The sequence below is a fragment of the Mytilus trossulus genome, chromosome 3 (assembly GCF_036588685.1).
Source record: "Mytilus trossulus isolate FHL-02 chromosome 3, PNRI_Mtr1.1.1.hap1, whole genome shotgun sequence".
NCBI lineage: Eukaryota > Metazoa > Mollusca > Bivalvia > Mytilida > Mytilidae > Mytilus > Mytilus trossulus.
The window spans coordinates 38,768,770-38,783,107 of record NC_086375.1 but is presented as its reverse complement, the minus strand read 5'-3'; positions in this window follow the sequence as shown (position 1 = coordinate 38,783,107).

Below are 14,338 nucleotides of genomic sequence, written 5' to 3'. Positions count from 1 at the left end.
TGTTTATTTGATAACTATTTGTTTGGTTGATGTCTATTTGATAATGTGTTGTTTATTGCTGTCTATTTGATTATGTGTTGTTTGTTTTCTGTCTATTTGATTATGTGTTGTTTGTTTGCTGTTTATTTGATTATGGGTTGTCTGGTTGCTGTCTATTTGATTATGTGTTGTTTGTTGCTAGATATAGGAAGATGTGGTGTGAGTGCCAATGAGACAACTCTCCGTCCAAATAACAATTCCAAAAAGTAATCCATTATAGGTCAATGTACGGCCTTCAGCACGGAGCCTTGGCTCACACCGAACAACAAGCTATAAAGGGCCCCAAAATTACTAGTGTAAAATATTTCAAACGGGAAAACCAACGGTCTAATCTATATAAAAAACGAGAAACGAGAAACACTTATAAATTACATTAACAAAGGACAACTACTGTATATCATATTCCTTACTTAGGACAGGTGCAAACATTTGCAGCTGGATTAAACTTGAACGATCAAATTCACCGATTGTATTTACTATTATATGTTGGCTTTTAGAATTTTTGGATTAGAAATATAATAGTTTTCCTTGGTAACAGATATATGGACATAGAATTAAATTTTATGTAATTCAATGTTCCTTACATGTTTTACGAAATGCACAATACATTTGTAAGTTAGTAACTATTTGTCTGCAACAGTTTTTGGTTGCATCAGGATAAATCAGAGAAAGTATTAGTGGACAATATACCAAAGAGGTCGACCAAAAACCACCACACGAAGAAAAATAGACAACACAACGGACCAATAGAAAAATCCAAACAACAGTCTTTAAAATAGTACATACATCAATTTCCGATTGTCTACCATTATACCCATTTAGAAGCATCGTATTTACCATTTCAGAAGGATGATGGTAAATTTACGAAGAGATAGATCTATATACTTGTCTCGTATATTGTTGTTGACTATGCATGTACCATTTATACTGGCTTTCCTTGGACGTCTAAAAGTCAACCAGGAGTCTATACAAGAAAGAATGGGACTACTTTACCAGTCTTCACATGTACCTTTGTTTGTTGCCGTCTTAGTCCCTGTAGCAGTTTGTAAATACGTATTACACAATCATAATCATATGATGTGATTTCGTTGCCAATGAGAAATCTCTCAACAAGAGACTAAATGATACAGAAATTGTGTCTGTCATCTCTAATATCACTGACATTTTCCCATTATACGAGTAAATTGTACTACATGTCATAATTTCAAAACAAAATTCCATAAGGACTAACGTAGACTGTGTTTTATAAATAATAAATTTGCCACTTTATTACCAGGAATAAATTTGATCGGAAAAGCAACTGAAGTGGTTACAATTTAGTCATTCTTAATGCATACTCTGTCAGTCATTTAGATCTAACCTTTATTAGTATAGTGCACATTCTGTCCCGGAAATTACAGCTATACAAAATTTTAATTTAGTTTGGTGTCGCTTAATCTATCTTCATATTAGCAATTAAGTTAACTAGGACAGAATTCCAAAGAATATGGGGTATGCCAATGAGACTAATTCTCAAAAAAGAGACGACCAAATGACATAGAAATTTACAGCTGACGGTCAATGTATGGTCTTTAACAATGCCCATACCGCCAAGTCAGCTATAAAAGGCCCCGAAATCACAAATGTAAAACAATCCAAACGATAAAAAGGTGATCTATCTATATCGCCTAATGGTATATTTTATTCATTTGTTATTTATGTAGATACCTTTTTACTTTTCAGTTCGTCCTATACGAGATCTGTATTACAGAGAATGTCGGGACGGACTGTATTCAACTACAACATTTGTACTGTCATACATTATACATATGATACCATTTCATGCTGTAGCAAGTTGAATATTTTCTTTGATTGTTTATTTGTATGTTTTATATATCAAATTGGTCATCCAGAACCTGGCGTTTCTTCGTATATATACATCAACGGGTTCGTACGCATACGGAAGTGGGATTTTCTCGCTGCATTGAAGACCCATTGGTGGCTTTCGGTTGTTATCTGTTCTTTGGTCCGGTTGCTGTCTCTTTGACATACTCAATTTTATTTAGCTACTTAAGTTTAGATTTTTCCGAATGGACGGATTTTTCTGTTCTTTGGTACGGTTGTTGTCACTTTGGCATACTCAATTTTATTTAGCTACTTAAGTTTAGATTTTTCCGAATGGACGGATTTTTCTACATGTCCTACGATAAATTAGTATTACGGTTGGATTTCTTTACTTTTAAAAGTGGGTTTATGCATACGGGCCTTCAAATATTTATGCCCGCGTCACACTGTCCAGATTTTTACGCCGATGGCAACACGATTATGGAAATTTTCAAAATCGGGACTGATCGTATCCAGAACGGGCTATTCGCAGTGCCATCTTGAACCATTTTTAACCATCGGCCACTTGTTCTAGCCTTCGGGGACAACTTCGGGAAGGGTTCTAAATTTTTTAACATGTTAAAAAATCCCCGAAGGTGCGTCCGATGTTGAGGGTTCGTATTGAGTTCATATCACCATCCTCACCATCGTAATGTCACCGGGAATGCATCTTTGAACATCGTATTGCATTCGTGTTTCCATCGTTTCCATCGGGCAGTTTTGACATTACGATGTCTACACGAATGAATCACGAAGCTACCCGAGAACTTGCGATAGCAACACGACTTCGTGAAGACCTCGTAATCCCGTCGTGTTGACATCGAATAAAAGTACGAAGGCGACAAGATGGAACTACGACGGCAATACATCCAGCTAAGGCCGTAGTTTTTTTATTTTTAGTTTTACGAACCCTCCTACCCTAATTTTTGCCAAATAGGAAAAAAATAAAATTAAAAATGTTGATTTTTAAATTTTTTTCTCCTCCGACCCAGTGTTTTTCATGCAAAAAAAAAAAATTTAGTTCATAACTGCATGAAAAAATCTAAATTTATGCTCTTGGTGATTTAGTAAGTTGTTGCACATTGATTTTCAATTCAAACCTTGTCAAGAAAGAAAAAAATAGTTGTTACACTAGTAGAAAATCTCCTGGTGAAATAAAAAAAATAAAATTTGATATTGACGGTTGGTATTAAAATAAAAAATCAGCAGCAGCAGCAGCAGTTTTTTTTTGTTTTTTTTTTCGTCCTCCTACCCATTGGTTTTGTAAAAAAATTCGTAAAACTAAAAATATAATAACTTTGGCCTAAATGTAAGTTAATTTTCGCGCTAAAATACATTTTAAGTGCCATACGCGATATGCAATGGTCAGTCTAATACGACAGTTACGAAAAAAAGCTCTGATTCTTTTCACGGATTTGGCTATACTTTTTGGACCTTTTGGATTATAGCTCTTCATCTTTTATATAAGCTTTGGATTTCAAATATTTTGGCCACGAGTATCACTGAAGAGACATGTATTGTCGAAATGCGCATCTGGTGCAAGAAAATTGGGACCGTTAATTTTATTAAGAAAGACGTTCACAAAACATGGAGCTCATATCATATGATTCTATGAGAACAAGAAAGGCGACAGCGTTGTTTCTATTAATTTAAATTGAACAAGAAGAGCAGCTATTACAGGTTCAGGATTTACTTTTACAAGTAGAATATTATTTTTTGTCAATTTTTCATATCAAGTAACATAATGAAAATCATAAACACGCCTCGTACACCAACACTGCAGGTACAAATATATAGGGAAACCAACTTTTTCTTCATTATTTTGATTTTTTATGTATCGTCTGAATTGTTGTCACATGAATGTTTACTCCATAACCATTTTGTTTTCTATATGTCATATTTTGCCGCATTTGTTGCTTTCCCCACATCCTTCCTTTTGTCTATATTATTATGATATTCTCCTGGAAAGAGCTCTTTTTGAATAAAAGGGACCAACGGACCGATTACCTTAGCTTTAAGATAGACAGTAAACCTGGTCATAATTATGGGTGATTATTCAGAATAGTGCACACATTTTGCAGTTCAAACAAGGCAATGCCGAGCGTGGCATCCCCTCGTATGTAACATATTGGACACTATATTGTTTATGACACATGCAGTAAATGGTAAATTGAATATGCATATTTGATACATAAACTATGTTTTTTAGAAATCAACCAAAACATTCAGTAACTGGAAATACCTTAAAATTTGTCTTTAGAACCAGCAGGTAAAAAAATTAACACAAATTTCCTGTGTATTATGCTATTTCAAGGAGAAAAAACAAGTCCATCTGCATGACCTTCACCTTTGGCCTTGAACGTAAAAATGTCAGATCATTACAAGGAGGAACAATATACCAGATGTGGTTAAAATCTTTTGAAGCATATTGGTTTTAGAGTGTCCACAAGGGTGATATTGTCGTGTACTACAACTGCCACTGTGACCTTGACCTTCGAACTTTAAAGTCAATAGCGCTTAAGATATTCTGAACGAGTAACACCATACAAAGTTTTGAGCATTTTGGTTCTAGAAGTGTCTTTTAGACATCGTATGACCATCGCGCCATCATCGTAATCCATCGTGTAGCCTTCGGGATCCATCATGTAGGTTTCGGCTGGGATATGAATCTTAAATACCCGTCTTCGGTTAACCTTCGTATGTCCATCTTTTGCTATCGTATATAATTTCGGCACCATCGTATAGACTTCATTATTCATCGTACTTGCTTCGGTCACATTTTGGTATTTTAACGAGATCGGGACCAACTTCGTACGAACTTACAATTTTCGCATTCGGGTGTCCATCGTATATAATAATCGGGACAGTGTGACGCGGGCATAATTATGATTGAGCCTTCCCGATGAAGGTTACCAGTATTTTAGAACAGCGCTTTGGTAACATGAGATCTATAAACTGTTATTTTCATCAGCTGCAGACATTTCGCAAAATAAACGATCTAACGCATACGCAAAATATTTGTTCAACCTCGTTATCATTTCCGCTAGCCAACGGTGACGATCCAATACCCTCCTCTTGTGAAGAATTGCGAAGAGGAAGAAGAGGGGATTGGATCGTAACCTTTGGCTAGCGAAGATGTCTTGTAATTTACCTTACCTAGTTATTACTTCGTTGTATTTTATACATGTTTTCCTTTGTCCATACGAATGTAGATTTCTTATATGATTTTTCATTTTAGTTTTTTGTGTAAAATTCGGAGTTTAGTATGACGTCCATTGTCACTGAACCACTGTACTTATTTGTTTGGGGGACAGCTGAAGGACTCCTCCGGGTGTGGGAGTTCCTCGCTGCGTTAAAGATACATTGGTGGCATTCGGCTGTTGTCTGATCTATGGTCGGATTGTTGTCTCTTTGACACAATCCTCATTTCCATTCTCAATTTTATTTGTTAGTTTGTATGTCTACAAAACATATTATTGATCTCAAATAACAGTTATAACTATGGAGGAGCAACTTATTGGCATTCCAGAGCACCCGCTTTCGTCCCAGTTCTAGAAGGTTTATATCTTTTGTTTTCTATGTAGTCGTGGTTTTGTTATTTGTCTTTACTTATTGGAATTATGATTTTTTCTTGTCTCATCTCGAAATAAAGGCGACACGATATTACAACATTGGTATTTAAAGCTAGAGAAACAAGGCATTTCTACTATTTACAGGTTGTATACAGTGTTTCAATCATTTTCATATGCTATCACTGACTGTCAATAATATTTGCATGTTTTGAAAGTTATGCATTGGGAGTAATGTGGTTATGTTTCTTTATGCAAATGAAGTTGGTTCTGTATTTATATATTTTTGGACGTATTTGAATAGTATTTTAATATAACTGTCAGGAATACGTTTTTTTTTAAATTAAGGTAAACTGGTCTTTATCCATCATGAGAGAGATTTGGAATATATTACGCGGATGTATTTTCCATGCATTGCAGTGGTGAAATAATTACCATAGGAATCATGGGAGTATTTTACAGTCTTAATGTGTTACAGAGCGAAGTGTCACTAGTTATATCAGCAACAACTCTGTTTTCCTCGAGATTCATCAGGTGAACTGTTTGCTCTAGTTTCACATGTGTTTACCTCGGGATTGAGTATGTAAAAGAGGGACCAAAGATACCAAAGGGACAGTCAAACTCGTAAATCAAAAACAAACTGAAACTATTTTGCTTTAGTTTCAAATATGTTTTTCTCGGGATTCATCATGTAATCTATTTTGCTACAGTTTCACATATGTTTTCCTCGGGATTCATCATGTAAACTATTTTGCTACAGTTTCACATATGTTTTCCTCGGGATTCATAATGAAAACTATTTTGCTCTAGTTTCAAATATGTTTTCCTCGGGATTCATCAGGTAATATATTTGCTCTAGTTTTAATGTATTTTCTTCTTTTTTTCGGCAATGAGAAATTATAGCATCAGATATTTTTTAGTATTCATGCCTTTTTATTAAAAAAAAACCCTAACACTTTTTCACATCAGGACAGTAAAAGATTCTAAGTAGCCAGCTATTTTCTTTGTAGGCAGGTTAGGGCAAACGAACATATTCTTTTTTATGGCCTAAATACGGACGAGCTATTTGGCCTTGAACATTTAATTCGCTTCAATTAATCAACTGAAGTCTACGAAACCTCAACTTTTACCTTTATATACTATATAAAAAAGAAGATGCGGTATGATTGCCAATGAGACAACTATTTACAAAAGACCAAAAGGACACAAACATTAACAACTATAGGTCACCGTACGGCCTTCAACAATGAGCAAAGGCCATACCGCATAGTCAGCTATAAAAGGCCCCGATAAGACATTGTAAAACAATTCAAACGAGAAAAGTAACAGCCTTATTTATGTAAAAAAAAAATGAACGAAAAAAATATGTACTAGTAACACATAAACAAACGACAAACACTGAATTCCAGGCTCCTGACTTGGGACAGCCACATACATAAATAATGTGGCGGGGTTAAATATGTTAGTGGGATCCCAACCCTCCCCCTAACCTGGGACAGTGGTATAACAGTGCAACATAAGAACGAATATGAAAATCAGTTGAAAAAGGCTTAACTCATCAGATAGACAAAAAATACAAGTAGACGTGGCCGGGTACTTATACATCACGACACAAAAAGACAAAATGAACAGATCTGAGAGTACTCGCAGTTATCTGACAGCTAGTTCAAAGCCACTAACAACTAATAAAAATATCATGCCTCTTAGACTAAACAGCTTTTTTCTTAATCCTACAATATGACAAAACTGTTTGACATTAACATTATATAAGTGCAACGGGTTGGAATTATTGCATCACTTACCTTTAGTAAATCATTTAAGTAGACGGGGAAAGAAAGAAAAATGGTAATCCGATATATAGAATATTTTAACTTTTACAGATAATTCCAACATGTTAGTACCACTGCCGGCATTTTCTTGTATCTTTATATTCTCATAAAGTATCAAATAACCGATTTGAAACATCACTGGGAAAATTGATAACTTACTAACAAGAATTTTATTGAAATACAAATGCATTTGGTCATCACTGAATCACCTTTTGATTATTAAATCACTTTGAGTCTATTTGTTACCTAAAAGCGTCAAAGAAAGAGTGAAATCAGCTGGCACAAGGCGCTTTACCACTGGTTGATGATAGTTTTTATTAACCCTGCATAGGGTAGGTATGTACAAATTAATTTAAACATAATTATGTACCTGCGCACCGATTGGTTGCAATGACTAGATTTTATACAAACCTAATCTTTAGGCGGTAACTATTACATTAGTTTTGCATTAATGAATATAAAAGAGGGACGAAAGATACCAAAGGGACAGTCAAACTCGTAAATCTAAAACAAACTGACACATGACACAACATAGAAAACTAAAGAATAAACAACACGAACCCCACCAAAAACTAGGGGTGTCTGATCTCAGGTGCTCCGGAAGGGTATAAATTTGATTGTAAACTTAAATAATTTATTGTTGCAATTAGAACTTTTTATTTCTAAAGTTTAAACACAAAATTAACATACCAAAATTCAGTCCTTATCAAATTATTGTAAAAATGCAATTCTAGAAAAATATAAGGGGACGTAACTGTGTATCACTACGATGAACCATAATCTGACGATCTATCGCTTATTATTTTATTTTTAAGGTTTATGTACCCTTCTGTAGCCATTTTTGTACGAATTTTTCAAACCTCAATTGTATCAAAACTACAGATATAATGAATAATAGAGATAGGCCATTTAGTACATATTCCAAGTGGAAACTTGATGCAAAGCATTATTTTTTACTCTTTCATTGCATTTGATAGAAAAAGAGGACTTTGTGGCAAATAAATCAAGATTTTATAGAAAATCCACAGCCTTTAATACAGAGATTTTTGTTATAAAATTTGAAACATAAATTACTCACTTGATTTTCTATGATGTGCTAGTGTTTATTTTTTACAAAAAGTTCTAAGCAACCTGTAAATTCCAAAACACCTCGTGATGAGTCATTAAAGTCGAGCGCACCCTAAAAAGTGTAATTGATTTTGGCCAAATTTATATTTGTTTTAACCAATAACTACATTTATAAACTTGTTGAAGGAAATCAATGCTAGCACTGCATGCAATAATCTTATATCTATTAGTCATCAAATTGCCAAATATGAGAGTACAAGGATAAAGGCTGTGGATTTTCTATAAAAATCTTGATTTATTTACCACAAAGTCCTCTTTTTCTATTACATGCAATGGAACAGTAAAAAATAATGCTTTGCATCAAGTTTCCCCTAGGAATATGTACAAAATGACCTATCTCTATTATTCATTATGTCTGTAGTTTTGATACAATTGAAGTTTGAAAAGTTCGTACAAAAATGGCCACAGACGGGTACATAAACCTTAACTTATTACATGTACCATAGTAGACTACACTAACTCTTACTGCAAACCTAATTTTACCGTAGTCTTAGAATTCACTTCCTATCTAATGAGTGGTAGAAATGAGCTATGTTGACACGATAAGATCACATTTTCAAGATCATGAAGATCAGATATTTTCCAATCGGATACTCAAAAGTTTCTGAAACCATTCAAATTCCAATTACTTTAACAGTTGCAATTATAACAAATTAAATATTTGTCAAATATATTTTTTTATCCATGCCTGAAATAACATAAGCGAAAAACGGAATGGTAATTTTCTATCATTGGAAAAAAGGGAGAGGATACATCAGGGTTGAGTTCAATATCGTAGCATCTACGTAGTGCTAGGTAGGTTTTGTCTATTGAACGTGTAGCTATAGACTAGCTGCTACACAAATATTGATAGAAGCTACCTACATTGAAGTAGCCGCTACGATATTGAACTCAACCCTGAATGTCTGAATCTGCTATCGCGGCGGAACAGGAGCTGCTTACCTTTCCAGAGCACCCGAGATCACCCGTAGTTTTTGGTGGAGTTCTTTTTACTTAGTTTTTAGTTTTTATATTGTGTTTTGTATATTATTATTAGATTTAGGAAGATATTATTTGAGTGCCAATGAGACAACTCTCCATCCAAGAATCAATTTATAAAAGTAAACCATTATAGTCTGTTTGTCTTTTGTCATGGCGTTGTCAGTTTATTTTCTATCTATGATTTTGACTATCCCTCTGGTATCTTTTGTCCCCCTTCTGAATCTCTAACCTTTATCAAGTCCACACCTTAAATAAGGGACATAAATAAAAGACCCTTCCTTCCTAAGACATGAAATATTATGTCTTTCCTGCCTTAATAGATTGTACTTTTTTTAGTGTAAGAGGAAACATCATGTGGGTCGCCTGACTCCACATCCGTCCAGGTCATATACGATCATCAAATTACATTTCACACTTAACTTCTCATTATCATCTGGAACCATTGAAATATATACTCAAATGCAAGATTTAAAACATGATTTTAGGATACAACCATTTTATCAATGTTTTTATTATATGGAAGGAAAGGCCCTTTTGTGCTGACATGAATTGTCATTGATATGGTTATATTGATAAATTTACTGTTTACAAAATTTTTGAATTTTTTGAAATGCTAAGCCTTTTCTGCCTCGGGCATAGATAACCTTATCTGTATTTGGCAAAACTTTTAGGAATTTTTGGTTCTCAATGCTCTTCAACTTCGTACCTTATTTGGCATTTTAAACTTTTTTGGATTCGAGCGTTACTGATGAGTCTTTTGTAGACGAAACAAGCGTCTGGCGTATAAACTAAATTTAGTCCTGGTATCAATGATGAGTTTATCTAATATTAAGAAAACCTGCAAACAATCAAATCATTATTCCCTATAAATATTAATTCTTCATGTCCATCAAATAAACAGTAGATGGTCATCATGGTCATGACTTAGATAAATAAAACATTGAAATAAAGTTTTAAGCCAAACATTATGACACTAGAGAAATAGATGTATGACATCGGAATCAAGTACCAGGCCACGCCCACTCTGTTGTGTTTTTGTTAAATGTATTTAAATTTTGTATTCTTTGGACGAGTAAATATAAAAAGGAAGATGAGTGTGATTGCCAATGAGACATTTCTTCACAAAAGACAAAAGACATAAGCGGCAAAATTACATACCTAAAAGTAGAAGTAAGTTGTTTATGTTAAATTTAATATGTGGACTCAAACGATTTATAACTCGAAATTCATCTATTATTCAAAATCGTATTAACCTTCGTGTAACGTTTTAGCTTTATTAACGTTAATTCTGTCTTATTGATGTCATCTCAACATTTTCTTTTCAATATACTCAGAAGGCGTAAATGCACTTTACTTCCAGTTTCTATGCTTTATGATAATTATTAGATAAACTCTTGATCTGATCGTGTCTGATGGAATGAATGGTATATTATAATCTCTATGTAGACGGTGAAGAACCGCATTTGAAATAACATTCAAAGGCAAAAAGACAATTTTCATATTTCTTACATATACGTTCTGAGATGACAACTGAAGGTAACCTGAAACAAAACAGGGAATTGTAAAAGGAACACTGCCCGATGCATCGACAGGGCAAATAAACTCATCATAGATACCAGGACTAAATTTAGTATATACGTCAGACGCGCGTTTCGTCTACAAAACTTTTGTCAAAAGACTCACCAGTGACGCTCGAATCTAAACAAGCCAAATACAACTAAGGTAATCCATGCATGAGGTAGAAAAGCATTAATTTAAAAAAAAAATAATTTGTAAACAGTAAGTTTTCAAATGTGTCTTAATAAAGCATGAATCAACCTCAATGCAAACCCACACTAGTTCAAAATGTCACAATTGGGTATATGAGACGATGGGTAACAATATAGATAGGACGAATATGACGAATTTTAAAGATCTAAGAATATAAAATCATGTTCTTGAGTTGTTTGCTTAGCTTAACAATGTATCAATTCGGTAGGTTCTGTGGGCAAAATGGGTCAAAATGGACAACTGAAAAAAGAGAAATGTGTTATGTTCCCTAAACGTTATATAATGAAAATGGAAAACAATGAGTTATAAATGTCATACGTTCGAGGAAATTATTTGGAATTACCATCACCAAACAGAACCCAGAGAATAGCAAGATTTTAAACCATAGTATATTTCTATTACAAAATCCGAAAATTAAATATAAATGTCTGTTATAAATTCTGTTTGTACCGAAGTAAAACTACTTCGCTTTATTTACCAATCGATCATAACTACGAATAAAAAAAAGTGAAATCACAAAAATACTGAACTTAGAGGAAAATCAATTCGGAAAGTCCATGATCACATGGCAAAATCAAATAACAAAACGAAGTGACAAGAACTGTCATTTTCCTGACTTGTTACGGGCATTTTCAAATTTAGAAAATGGTGGATTAAACCTGGTTTTATAGTACTAACCCTCTCACTTTGATGACAGTCTCATCAATTTCGTTATATTTACATTGATGCGTTAACAGTCAAAAATATACTTTTAAAACTCGATACCAAGGAAATCCAAGTGACCATAAAATGTATACACAAAGGTTGCGAATATAAAAAACATAATTAGGGGTGGTATGTCTTCAAATGACACAGCTATCTACCGAAGTTGAAATGAAGTTACTGTAAGCAATCATAGGCAACGGTGCCTTTCAACAATAAAAAAAACTCATACCATAAATTCGTCTCTAAAAGGCCTCGACTTGAAAAATATAAAACAATTCAATTGAGGTTAATAAATGACTAATTTTAAACAAAATAGTTTACGTAGACCAAATTTGACAGACTTGCACCATCATTCGACTGTCTTTTTCGAAGCTATTTGAAGACGTAGGACAGGCAAATCCCGAAATCCTTACTTTAAAACCCACACCGAACTAATTTTATATATAAGCTTACTGTATAAGCGGGAATTGATTTTTCTTATATACATCAAGAGTTTTGGATGCATCTACTCTATTATTAATGTCTTGTACGTATACAGAAACACAATTTGTAATAAATAAATAAGGAGATATTGAGTAATAGCCAGCGGGTCTGCAATCTACGTAATAAGGTAATCAGTAAAGACAGCTGTTGACTATAATGAAAATTTAGAGGCGAGTCTATCTAACTCCACTCTACTTGCCGGACTTAAGAAATTGAAATAAAGTACATATATGCCTGACATCAAGCTGTAGACTGAAAATAAAATATTTTTGCACCCGTTTTTTGTTAATTTCATCAACTCATCTTAACTATTTCAAAAGAACCCTTCAGAATTGGTCAATTATTACCGAGATTTGAATACTTGTAGGTTTTTAGGCCTATTTTTAGTTAATTGAGTATTGTTGAATATCAAATATAACGATATCTAAACTGAACATTTTGTATGACGTCGGTTCAAAAATATTTGACGTAAATTTTCAATTCAATGTCATAACGAACCGATTTCCCCAAAACCCTAGTTGATTGAAAAGTTATAATGAATAGACTAAACTTCTATGCATGCTGAGGGTGATTTCATGACATTTGCAAAAAGATCAAGGAAAGAAACATCGAGTTATCCTCTGTCAGTTGTATTCAACTGAGCTCATATTTGACGTATATCATGGCAAAATTAATACTAAAAGGAAAGCCTGAGGCAATGTTGTCTCCATGCTGATTTCAAGATATATAAAAAGAAATTACAATGTCATGTGTAGTCAGGTAAATACAAAAACTTTAAAACTAGATTTAAATATGAAAACATAGTTGGGCTAAAGTAATTAAAAAAATACGGACACACAACTGAAATATGAAAGCAAATATGTTCTATATGACTGTAGTTTAAGTTTGTACAAAATAAATGCATTCCTGTATTATTTTTAGAACAAAATGTCAACTTTAATGTATCAATAGGAAAGTTTAATGTTATCATTATAAAAGTACCACAAGTCCCTTGTTAATAAGTGATAGTTACTCGATTATAAAAAAAAACAGGAAGAATAAAAATTCTCAAGAAAAAAGTAAAACTTCGGATTTCCTCACGGTCATTCTTGTGAGAAAAAAATATTCGTTTAATTTATAAATATTAAGTTTTATTTTATTTTCCCCCCAATTTCATTTCCCTAAAGTGTAGAATTGTTTATAGCTTAGTTTAAGCAGATGATATATAAAACGAATTAAAGTGTATGGTATTATCTATTATTGTCAACATGTACATTATAACGATACGAAATCGATCACATTGTCAAATAAAACGTCATGAATTGTTATATCATTGTTGAATAACAATTTTAATCAGCAAGGTCCTAGACAATATCAAAGATCGCAAAGTTCATCTGTACTGATGATGAAATCACAGATATATATATACTGTTATCATTATCTCAAAACAACATTGTAAAGTACCTCTCGAATAAGCATAGTTTATACAAATTGATTTAGTTATATCCTAGTACATTAACATGTCCACTTTAGGGAACAATTTAGCAGTTTGGCTCAACTGTGACATATTCTCTGTGTGGCTGTTCCTCGGCAGGAGTATGTGGCATAGTTAAATATTTTTCGTGTCTTGACAGTTTTTACATTTGTTTATCTGTTTTCATATTGGATGAGACCTTTGGTATTACGTTATTGTACACTTGTTATTTTTAAATACATAGTGTTTCAACATTCCAACATCCAAAGAGTCTAAAAAACATTATGGTATATCTTGAGACAACCAACACCAATTTGGTTGGATACGATCATTTAAGATTAAATGTGTTCCAGCTGAAAGACTTTCGTCGTTGGCGAAACATAGCAATCATACATTCTGTCGTCGGCTTCAACATACAGGTTCAATTTGTAGTTAAAAATGTAAACATCCGATACTGTGTCTTCCTACAGGTGCGATCTAACGAACCAAGGATAAATGTTTCTTCGTGATCAAAATAC